The sequence below is a fragment of the Schistocerca serialis genome, chromosome 1 (assembly GCF_023864345.2).
Source record: "Schistocerca serialis cubense isolate TAMUIC-IGC-003099 chromosome 1, iqSchSeri2.2, whole genome shotgun sequence".
NCBI classification, from domain to species: Eukaryota; Metazoa; Arthropoda; class Insecta; order Orthoptera; family Acrididae; genus Schistocerca; species Schistocerca serialis.
Window position 1 is genome coordinate 1,136,439,248 of NC_064638.1, and position 13,010 is coordinate 1,136,452,257.

The window sequence follows — 13,010 nt, forward strand, 5'->3', positions numbered from 1 at the left end:
GATGGAAAACCGCCTAAAAACCATCCACAGACTGGCCGGTTCACCGGACCTCGACACAAATCCGTCGGGCGGGTTCGTGCTGGGGACCAGGCGCTCCTTCCTGCCCGGAAAGCCGTGCGAATTCTTTATATACTAGTAGCTTGGGTCTTTCTTACAGTACCTTACACACAAGGCGACTTTGCGATCATGCGGGCTCCATATCTTTGTATTAAAAATTGGAAATAACAACTCTGTGCATATCAAGTGTCGCTTAAGAGTTGTCAAGCGCATTTTCTGTGGTGTTTCACCAGATATTTGCAGATATTTTTTAAAAGTTTTACTTCGCTTCCATATACTAATATAATTTCACTAGTTTAAGCACTCATAAATTCTACGCACTTTTTATCATTGAATTGTTACTGACCTATATGATGAATGGTACTATCAGTCACTGTTTAAATTTGTTAGCTTCAATCACGTAGCAAACAAAATAACTGTTTAAAAGTCATAACACTCTATCAAAAAATGAAAAAGCATTTTTGGACCATGACATGGGTGTATACTGAAAATAACTTGGTGAACAGAATATTCCTGCTTTTATTTATACTAAATAAAAAGACTAAGTTAACCACTGTTTTTACCACTGCAAAAATTAAAGGCATTATCACAATAATCAGGTATGTCATGTTTAAACCATTTCGAATAAAATACAAAAAACTGTTCGCATACTGGAAATACATTTTAATAGGCTCTGTCTGTTCCCACTCTTTATACAGGCCCCCAATCACACTGTAGTAGCTTATTACATCACAAGACAAAAATTTTTTGATGATACTTATTGAATTTCAAAAAAACTGGACTTACCTATCTCTTGCACCAAAAAAACCTTTTTTAATTAATGTTGTCAAGTGAGCAAACAAGGAACTAAAGAAAAAAAAACTATCACTTTGTAAGTTACTGCATGGTATGAGGAGTCCGAGAGTTACAAGAAAACGGATATACCCAGTAAGTCATATCTGTGGAAGGTTAATGAGAAGTTCATTGTGCTTCTGCTCCTGAAGTACTGGGTGTAGCATCCGTAACAGTTCCGTCACGGACTAACTTATTATAAAATTTCATGTTTGAGGCTGGTACATACTTCTTGCAAGCTACTTGACATCTTTATATTTCTCAGATTTAACTGGCAGAGGCACTTTACAAACTTTTTCCTCAGAAAAATTCAATGTAGTTGTGGCTTTCTGAATGACGAAATAACTATGGATAAAGTGTGGTAATGATGCACAACAGCAGACTACATGCTTGAGTTCAGTGCAGTGTTTAAAAAACCTTTATCTTTAAATTCTACACTTCTCATTATCAACACTTCATTCCTACAGCAGTTTTCAAAGTATACAATGGTAGTAAAATCTCATTTTCGGCCAAAAGTGGACATGTCTGTTATTGCATCGATGCTTTCAATTAGCGGCAGCCAGAAATGGCAATTACCCGCCGTTTCAAACAGTGGCTTGATAAGGTGCCTTGAAATTGATTATTACAGTTCACGTTAAAAAGTAAAAAGTGTCGTTAAGTTATAATATTTAGCCCTCTGGACAGGACTCATTTCGCTAGACACGCCATAGGACCGTACCACACGGTACATGCCGGTTAGGAAAGCTTCACCTACGACGTGATTATCGATGAAGCTGCAAAACTAAAGCAACAAAGTTTGTCTGGAGAATGGGCTAAACATTACAGCATCATGAAAACATGACAGAAATGCACTGAAACGTGGTAGAAACACACTGGGAAAAAAAGGCGAGAGAGATCTCGAAAAGTGTTTTGGTTGCCCAACTGCTTCGCCGAGGAACGTGAACAATTTGTAATTTAATATTGAGGTACCTTTATGGTGAATGCATTTTTCTAAATTTTCGAAAACACACAATTTTATATCTATGATCTGTTTAAGTTCCATGGAAGAATTCTATATTGTGAGACTAATCTAGTTATGGTTCAGAATCTTCCTGTTGAACGAGCTGTATTCCGACCAGGACGGAACCGCGATATTCAAGTTTTATCACTAATAGCATTCATCGAAGCAGGGCAGCAAATGAAGCAGAAAGCGTAAGTTGCTTTCATTGACCTGAGTGCATCATGCGATACCATTTGGCAGAATATGCTGCTTTATAAATAATACACACCAAAAATGTTTTGTATGACTTCGATTCCGAGAGTTCCGGAACCTGTACAGAAAACTGGAATAGAGATCAGCTTAAACATCATTTCCGCCCTTTTTATTGCTCATGAAAACCACACATTGCATATGGTACCACCATACAGCGAGACCTTCACAGGTGGTGGACCATATTGCTGTGCACACCGGTACCTCTAATACCCAGTAGCACATCCTCTTGCATTTATGCATGCCTGTATTCGTCGTGGCGTACTATCTACACGTTCATCAAGGCACTGTTGGTCGAGATTGTTCCACTCCTCAACGGCGATTCAGCACAGGTCCCTCAGAGTGGTTGGTGGGTGAGGCCGTCCATAAACAGCCCTTTTCAATCCATCCCAGGCATGTTCGAAGCTGGAGAACATGCTGGTCACACTAGTCGATCGATTTCGTTACCCTGAAGGAAGTCATTCACAATATGTGCACGTTGGGAGCGCTAATTGACGTCCATCAAGGCGAATGCCTCGTCAATGTGCTGCCGATGTGGTTGCACTATCGGTCGGAGGATGGCATTCACGTGTTGTACAGTACAGCCGTTACGACGCCTTCCATGACCACCAGCGACGTACGTCGGCCCCACATAATGACACCGCAAAACAGCAGGGAACCTCCACCTAGCAGTACTCGCTGGACAGTGGCTGTAAGGCGTTCAGCTTGACCAGGTTACCTCCATGACGTCTCCAACGATTGTCTGGTTGAAGGCATATGCGACACTCATCTGTGAAGAGAACGTGATGCCAATCCTGAGAGGTCAATTCGTCTTGTTGTTGGGCTCATCTGTACTGCGCTGCATGGTGTCGTGGTTGTAAAGACGGACCTCGGCATGGATGTCGGGAGTGAAGTTGCTCATCATGCAGCCTATTGCGCACACTTTGAATCATAATACGACGTCCTGTGGCTGCACGAAAAGCATTATTCAACACGGTTGCGTTTCTGTTAATGTTCCTCCGAGCCATAATCCGTAGGTAGCGGTCATCCACCCACGCTCTCAAGCGGTTCGTTACAGAGCTGTGTGTTTCGTTTGGTTTCTTTCCCCCATTGCACTGAGCGAGGCATATCATCGACAGTTCCTGTCTCTCTGTATCTCCTCCATGTCCAAACATCAGAGACGCCTGGTCACTTCCCTTATTGAGAGCCATTCCTGTCACAAAGTAAAAATGCGGACGCGATCGAACCGCCGTATTGACCGTCTAGGCATGCTTGAACTACAGACAACACTAGCCGTGTACCTCCTTACTGGTGGAATGAGTGGAACTGATCGGCTGTCAGGCTCCCTCCGTGTAATAGGCGCTGCTCATGCATGGTTGTTTACATCTTTGGGCGGGTCTAGTGACATCTCTGAACAGTTGAAGGGACTGTGTCTGTGATATAATATCCACAGTCATTGTCTATCTGCAGGAGTTCTGTGAACCGGGGTGATGCAAAACTTTTTTGTCGTGTGTATTAAAAGTTATTTCATGCAGACGGACAACAAAACTGACAACATGTTAGCTGGAATGACATTTACTATGACTATAGGGACAACCACCAGCTGTATGAAAGTTTTGAATAATGGCTTACCGCAGGATTCCGTCCGTGTTTGCTCCAGTTTTATATACGGGGTGAAACAGAGCGCCAGCGACAAATCTGCAGAGGTCGTTCCGGGTTACCTTCTCAGTTTTTTGGAATATGCAACCCACGCTCTCAAGCGGTTCGTTACAGAGCTGTGTGTTTCGTTTGGTTTCTTTCCCCCATTGCACTGTATCCGTATTGCAGTGAAAGTAGAGCAAAACAGCGCAAATGTCGCCTGTATGTTCTGCGTGTACAGGATGTTACAAAAAGGTACGGCCAAACTTTCAGGAAACATTCCTCACACACAAATAAAGAAAATATGTTATGTGGACATGTGTCCGGAAGCGCTTAATTTCCATGTTAAAGCTCAGTTTAGTTTAGTCAGTATGTACTGTACTTCCTCCATTCACCGCCAGTTGGCCCAATTGAACGAAGGTAATGTTGACTTCGGTGCTTGTGTTGACATGCGACTCATTGCTCTACACTACTAGCATGAAGCACATCAGTACGTAGCGTCAACAGGTTAGTGTTCATCACGAACGTAGTTTTGCAGTCAGTGCAATGTTTACGAATGCGGAGTTGGCAGATGCCCATTTGATGTATGGATTAGCACGGGGCAATAGCCGTGGCGCGGTACGTTTGTATCGAGACAGATTTCCAGAACGAAGGTGTCCCGACAGGAAGACGTCCGAAGCAATTGATCGGCGTCTTATGAAGCACGGAACATTCCAGCCTATGACTCGCGACTGGGGAAGACCTAGAACGACGAGGACACCTGCAATGGACGAGGCAATTCTTCGTGCAGTTGACGATAACCCTAATGTCAGCGTCAGAGAAGTTGCTGCTGTACAAGGTAACGTTGACCACGTCACTGTATGGAGAGTGCTACGGGAGAACCAGTTGTTTCCGTACCATGTACAGCGAGTGCAGGCACTATCAGCAGCTGACTGGCCTCCACGGGTACACTTCTGCGAACGGTTCATCCAACAATGTATCAATCCTCATTTCAGTGCAAATGTTCTCTTTACGGATGAGGCTTCATTCCAACGTGATCAAATTGTAAATCTTCACAATCAACATTTGTGGGGTGACGAGAATCCGCACGCAATTGTTCAATCACGTCATCAACACAGATTTTCTGTGAACGTTTGGGCAGGCATTGTTGGTGATGTCTCGAGTGGGCCCCATGTTCTTCCACCTACGCTCATTGGAGCACGTTATCATGATTTCATACGGAATACTCTACCTGTGCTGCTAGAACATGTGCCTTTACAAGTACGACACAACATGTGGTTCATGCGCGATGGAGCTCCTGCACATTTCAGTCGAAGTGTTCGTACGTTTCTCAGCAACAGATTCGGTGACCGATGGATTGGTAGAAGCGGACCAATTCCATGGCCTCCACGCTCTCCTGACCTCAACCCTCTTGACTTTCATTTATGGGGGCATTTGAAAGCTCTTGTCTACGCAACCCCGGTACCAAATGTAGACTCTTCGTGCTCGTATTGTGGACGGCTGTGATACAATACGCCATTCTCCAGGGCTGCATCAGCGCATCAGGTATTCCATGCGACGGAGGGTGGATGTATGTATCCTCGCTAACGGAGGACATTTTGAACATTTCCTGTAACAAAGTGTTTGAAGTCACGTTCTGTTGCTGTGTGTTTCCATTCCATGATTAATGTGATTTGAAGAGAAGTAATAAAATGAGCTCTAACATGGAAAGTAAGCGTTTCCGGACACATGTGCCGGCCGGTGTGACGGTGCGGTTAAAGGCGCTTAAGCCTGGAACCGCGTGACCGCTATGGTCGCAGGTTCGAATCCTGCCTCGGGCGTGGATGTGTGTGATGTCCTTAGGTTAGTTAGGTTTAATTAGTTCTAAGTTCTAGGCGACTGATGACCTCAGAAGTTAAGTCGCATAGTGCTCAGAGCCATTTGAACCATTTGAACCGGACACATGTCCACATAACATATTTTCTTTCTTTGTGTGCGAGGAATGTTTCCTGAAAGTTTGGCCGTACCTTTTTGTAACACCCTGTATAGTTACGATTTGCTCGTGGTACCCGCTATTGACGACAGTGATACCCGGTGCTCTGTACGCCTTCAGGCTAGCATTCAGTACTACTCGGTTCTATCTTGATCTTGTTTTTCCTTCCGACAGTGTTAGCTGTACTTTAACAGGTATAAACACCACTACCTAAAGGTTTGCTGATGAAATGTGACATATGCACCTCGTTTATGGGTTCACTGAATGTAACGGAAAAGCGGCACAATGGCGCTACACTGAACTGTTCCCGCAGCGACGGCACCACATCACAGCAGTGTTTAGTCTGAGGCTTGTTGCATTACTCTGCATTGTGTGGTATACGTTTCGGTGGCTAAATATTACAGTTCAATATTGCGTCCGTAAGAGACGGCGTTACGAGGACAGCGACTGTTGATCAATGCAAATAAAACAGTTTCTGCGTCAGTCACTTGTTCATTTTGTGTCAAGGCGTTTCAGTGGTTCACTCCATCGTCCCCAGTTGAGGAGTTGTTTATTTACGTGGGTGCTGTTGATGAAGAGTACAGCCGTCTTTTCACAGTCGCAGACCAAGGGCAGCGTAGATTATTTTGCGTCTTTTGACGGACGATAGAGTTGTAAAAGGTCTGCATACTGTTGCCGCATGTATGTCTTCTCCAATGCACATTATATTTACACTGTGTAATGTAATGTGTAATTGGAATAAAACTTCAAGCCTATTTGTGTTGTATTCCTGAACAGTTACTAAGTGAACAGACTTGGGTTACTCTCGACTCGCTGCAACTTCAAGCCTACCTTACTGCCCAATCCACTGTTCTTAAGTTGTCCCACTGTTAATGGTTCAAATGGTTCAAATGGCTCTGAGCACTATGGGACTCCACTGCTGAGGTCATTAGTCCCCTAGAACTTAGAACTAGTTAAACCTAACTAACCTAAGGACATCACAAACAACCATGCCCGAGGCAGGATTCGAACCTGCGACCGTAGCGGTCTTGCGGTTCCAGACTGCAGCGCCTTTAACCGCACGGCCACTTCCGCCGGCCACTGTTAATGGATTGACCAGTAATTTATTTCGGCGTTCTTGATTGTGACCGTACTATTTTTATATTTAGTATTAGAAGTAAGTACACTCCTGGAAATGGAAAAAAGAACACATTGACACCGGTGTGTCAGACCCACCATACTTGCTCCGGACACTGCGAGAGGGCTGTACAAGCAATGATCACACGCACGGCACAGCGGACACACCAGGAACCGCGGTGTTGGCCGTCGAATGGCGCTAGTTGCGCAGCATTTGTGCACCGCCGCCGTCAGTGTCAGCCAGTTTGCCGTGGCATACGGAGCTCCATCGCAGTCTGTAACACTGGTAGCATGCCGCGACAGCGTGGACGTGAACCGTATGTGCAGTTGACTGACTTTGAGCGAGGGCGTATAGTGGGCATGCGGGAGGCCGGGTGGACGTACCGCCGAATTGCTCAACACGTGGGGCGTGAGGTCTCCACAGTAAATCGATGTTGTCGCCAGTGGTCGGCGGAAGGTGCACGTGCCCGTCGACCTGGGACGGGACCGCAGCGACGCACGGATGCACGCCAAGACCGTAGGATCCTACGCAGTGCCGTAGGGGACCGCACCGCCACTTCCCAGCAAATTAGGGACACTGTTGCTCCTGGGGTATCGGCGAGGACAATTCGCAACCGTCTCCATGAAGCTGGGCTACGGTCCCGCACACCGTTAGGCCGTCTTCCGCTCACGCCCCAACATCGTGCAGCCCGCCTCCAGTGGTGTCGCGACAGGCGTGAATGGAGGGACGAATGGAGACGTGTCGTCTTCAGCGATGAGAGTCGCTTCTGCCTTGGTGCCAATGATGGTCGTATGCGTGTTTGGCGCCGTGCAGGTGAGCGCCACAATCAGGACTGCATACGACCGAGGCACACAGGGCCAACACCCGGCATCATGGTGTGGGGAGCGATCTCCTACACTGGCCGTACACCACTGGTGATCGTCGAGGGGACACTGAATAGTGCACGGTACATCCAAACCGTCATCGAACCCATCGTTCTACCATTCCTAGACCGGCAAGGGAACTTGCTGTTCCAACAGGACAATGCACGTCCGCATGTATCCCGTGCCACCCAACGTGCTCTAGAAGGTGTAAGTCAACTACCCTGGCCAGCAAGATCTCCGGATCTGTCTCCCATTGAGCATGTTTGGGACTGGATGAAGCGTCGTCTCACGCGGTCTGCACGTCCAGCGCGAACGCTGGTCCAACTGAGGCGCCAGGTGGAAATGGCATGGCAAGCCGTTCCACAGGACTACATCCAGCATCTCTACGATCGTCTCCATGGGAGAATAGCAGCCTGCATTGCTGCGAAAGGTGGATATACACTGTACTAGTGCCGACATTGTGCATGCTCTGTTGCCTGTGTCTATGTGCCTGTGGTTCTGTCAGTGTGATCATGTGATGTATCTGACCCCAGGAATGTGTCAATAAAGTTTCCCCTTCCTGGGACAATGAATTCACGGTGTTCTTATTTCAATTTCCAGGAGTGTATCATTGATGGTGGTAAATTTTTTGTTCATGATTCTACCAGGATGCACAATAACCTTACAGTAATGTTGGTTAGCGGGCTAATAATTAGAAACTGAAATTTCAAAAACAAATAATTGTTGAAACAAGTGTAAAAAAGTGTTTTCTTATCTGTAATCAAGCTTCACAAAGTACTCACTGAGCAATCAGCAGAAATGAAGATTTTGTAACCTTAAACATAATGGTGGTAGGCGTTTCGACAGCAGCTTGTCATCCTCAGTTGGCTGTTAGATGGAATTTATTGGCTGTCAACCTCTTCAGTTGCGTGTGCCTATAATAGTGATCATTTCAGGTGTTTAGCTACGAATGCGGTTGTTTTAAAGCTAGAGTTGCGCGTTATGGGTATATTGTTTCTAGAGAGCTCATAAATGTAAAATTTTACTTTACCTAGAAGTCCTCATTTTATTGTTTGCTTTCGTGACAAAATGCGAATGTTGGACGATGATGAATTGGATGTTTTTCCTATTGCTGTTCTTCTTAAGCAGAGTTCCAATATCTGAAAGCAAAAAATAACTTGGGTTTTACAATACCTGGATGCAGGAAAAACAGATGTATAAGTAGAAATAAATAGTTGAAGCGATTTTAATTTTAAAAAATGCCAGCCAAAATCAGCTCTGTCGATGAGAAAAAGTTACTTTTGACGTTATTTTTACTTAGAAGCAGAACAAAACGCAGTGGATAAAGTAAAATGACATTATATACCACCTAATAAATATTGTTCATTGCGTTTGGTTATGTAAATTTCTTGTGCTGGTAAACGTCGATGTTTTGAAATATTTTGGTGGCACTTTTCCTGTTATTTCCCTTCTCAGCCATGTGAAAAATTTACCGTACAACCATTCTCAAGAGACAGCGTTATGACTTTTGCTTTTGTGATTAATAGTCTGTCACTGCTAGTCCTTAATTATCATACAGTATTCAGACTGTTCCGAAGACTGAGGGTATTTCATATCTCACTTCCACCGTTCAGTACTGGGCTAAGAAAAATGACGTTGAGTTCACGGTATGTGTGAACAAACCACCATTCGACAGTGGAGCTACCTTCCATTCCACTCCGTTGAGGACCAGTATGAATCGAATTTTAGAGGGTAAATACTATTCACACGTACTGTTATCGGCCGCAATTGCAACGACGACCAGCAATCTTTTCCGCCGTGATGACGGTCCCGGCTGCTAGCTGCGTGGACTCTTCAAACACTGGAAATGTCGGGAAACCGAACTACCTCGTAACGACTGGACGGTCACTCACAGTTTATGAAAATCGACCAGAGCAAGATCCAAATAATCCAAATACGCGCTCAGGCCTTGGAAGTTTCCTGAGTTGTCTGTATCATAAACGCCAGATGATGTGGCTTAACATGCAGCGACCTTCACGTCCACCGAGAATTCATTGACTCGTTTGGAACAGTTATGGCGTGATGCGTTGATGTACAGTCCTGTTAAATTTGCTTTGTTGTTTTATTTTGTATTTTTCTTGTGCTATTACCGAAAGGCAGATGTACAGGGTTAGCGGAAACTTATCGGGTCCAAATGTGATCAACGTCACCTATATTCGGAAACCCGATTGGCAAATCCTAGCAGAATACCCAGGTACTTCACATATGACAAAACGCACATCGTTGTATATATATACAAGAGGTGTCCCAAGAGGAATGGTCAATATTCAGGAATATGACGGGAGCGATAATTCGAGGCAAGAAGTACAGTAAACATGCGCCATAGATGGAAACATTGAGGGCTGTGCTCATTTCACCTTCGATTCTGCGTAACAGATCTCTTCCATTCTCTCTTTGCTTTCCATGCTTTCTAAGGAGATAATATGGACCAAAACAAGAAAAAATTACATGGACAACCGTCGGCCGTATAATGAAATGAGAACGGAAATTTGTGCTGAGACGGGACTCGAACCCGGATTTTCCACTTGCTGCGGTCGGTCGCCTTACCATTAGGGTATCCGTTCGCGCTTCACGGTCAGATTCAATCTTGCACATGTCGTCAACCATGTGTCCACATCCTGCACTCGTACATTCATTATGTCTGTATGTTCCCGTACAGGGAGACCTTTTTCATGGAAAGTTACGGCATATGGATGGGATATTGCAGTCTGTGTTGGTCAGAAGTACGATTCAATATTCCTTCGGACATGTACGCAAGAAAAAATTGTCTAGAAAACTTCAGCAGAGGAGATGTTTCACAGCAGCGTAGATAAACAAGCGCTCACTGCTCTTAAGGTATGCACTTTAAGAGCCCCTATTCCGTGGACACTTTTTTTGTTTTTGTTTTGGCTCATACTACCTCTTTCCAAAATATAGAAAGCAAAGATCTTAAAGTAGAAGAAATTTATTTCACAGTATCGAAGATGGAATAATGCTCATAACTCTTATTCGGAGCCCATGCTGACTTGTTTGCTTGAAATCATGTTTCGTGTCGTATCCCTGAACATTTACCGTTCTCCTGCGACTCTCACTCTCGCCCCAATAATTCAGCTTGGCTTGATGAGGGTCTGAGACTAAGATGCAGTAGTTAAGTGTTTTGCAAGTCACTTCTTTCATAGATGATATACATTTCCTGGAGATTCTTTTAATGGATCTCAATTTGGCGTCTGATTTACGTGGAAACAGTTATATGTGGTTATTCTACTGTAGGTCATCTATCGTGAATGGAATAGAAATGTTTACACGTGCTAATGTCTTAAAGTATCCACTGTGCGTCATTTTGTGAGTGTATTATAACTAAACGACACACACTGCAGTACTACGTGAGATATTACGACATATTGTCGCAATATTTTTCAGCAGAATTTAAAGCTGTAATGGTTGCTGTTTTTGTTTTCATAAGAAGGCAGCCAGTGGCGACCAGTTAAGATTTACGAAATGGTACCAAACTAACTGGAAAATACATGTGCTGCCTTTTGGCGATCCTTCATTAGCACAGTTACGTAGTAGAATACCGTATCCATATGGCGTATTAACATTCTCTGATTCAGTGACTGTGTTAAAGTGGAAGTTCTGCTTTGGAATACGCGTCCCTCCGCAGGTGGCGCTTCTTATTATGGCTTTCCTGTAATGAGCGAGCGACTGGCCTGCAGTGCCCACTTAGTGGTTATGAAGTTTCAGAGGCCCGCAGGGTGTCCCGCAACATTCCGCTGCCCTCGGACCTCTGCCCCCAACTATGCACGTAATTAGTTTGCCTGCCAGAATTAATATTGTGCGCGGTTGCAACAGCCCGATCCCGAGAACGCACTATATTAAATTCATGCGGCGCTTCGTTGCTGCAGCTTTCATGCTCGTAGATGCTGTTCAAAATGTACTTCCCGCCAAATCAACACCAAAATTCGTTAAACCAAAGTACGCTCTAGCTCTTGGATAGACATCAGGTACAGGCGGATAGATAGTTTAGCGATTCAGTGTTATGCCGTATTTAATTACCGAAATAGTTGAGAGAACTAAACCAGAGCGACGCTCGTGCTGTCGATTTCTCGATTTCTGTGACCTCGCCAAGGCAATAGACTGTGTTGGTCGTCCAAGTTTACTGTGGAACTAAACATAAATACATTTTATGAAATGTATAGTGTCAGATCAGAACTACTCGAACTGTGTGATGCGTAATTGACAACTAGATGTCATGAGAGGTGGACCCACCAGTGTAAAAAGAGGCAGTGCGCAGCAACAGCTGAATGGGTGGGGGAGGAGATTCCAATGACGTCGAACGTGGAGTGGTCATTAGATGTCTGAGTAACAAATCCGTCAGAGACATTTCACCCCTTCTGTAAGCTGCCTAAGTCGGCTGTTGGTGAGGTGAATGTGAAGTGGAAGCGCGGAGGAACAACCACAACTAAACAGAGACCAGGCAGAACTCGTGTACCGACGACGGGGACCATCGAATTTGCATAGACTGGTTGTAAAAAACCGCATGAAATCAACGAAAGCAGTAAATCACTCGTGAGGCTCAAAGTGCTACCAACAGTCCAGGTTGCACAGTGACCGTGCGCAGAGTGTTAAAAAGAATGGTATGAAGTAATGGCCGAGCAGCTCCTCATAAGCATTAATTTCTGTAGTCAGTGCCAAGTGACATCTAACCGGGGGGGGGGGGGGGGCAGATGAGCCGAGTATGCAGTTGTTAGCACTCTGGACTCGCATTCAGGAGGACGACGGTTTAAATGCCCGTCTGGCCACCCAGATTTTTCCGTGATTTCCCGAAATGGGTTAAGGCAAATACTGGTATGGTTCCTATGAGAGGGCACGGCCGATGTCCTCCCCCATCCTCCTCTAATCCGAGCTTGAGTCTCTTTTCTAATGACCTTGATGTTGCAGGACGTTAAACACCACGTTTTCGATAGAGATGGCCACTGAACACCGAACGACTTGAAATGAGTGATTCAGAGTGATGAATCACGCTATACCGTGTGGCAATCTGGTGCTGCGGTACGGGGTTTTTGTCGTGGTTATGGTGTTGTCCCCCTTACTGCGCAGAAGAGAACACTAAATGCGGAAGTATGTGACGACATTTTACAGCATCACTGTTATGTATTGTACAGGAACAATTCGGAGATGATTATTGTATCAGCATAACAATGTACCCTCGCGTAAGCCAGCAGCTGTGAGGCAGTGGTCTGTGAACAATAACCTCCTGAAATAAACTGGCCTGGCCAGAGTCCCGAC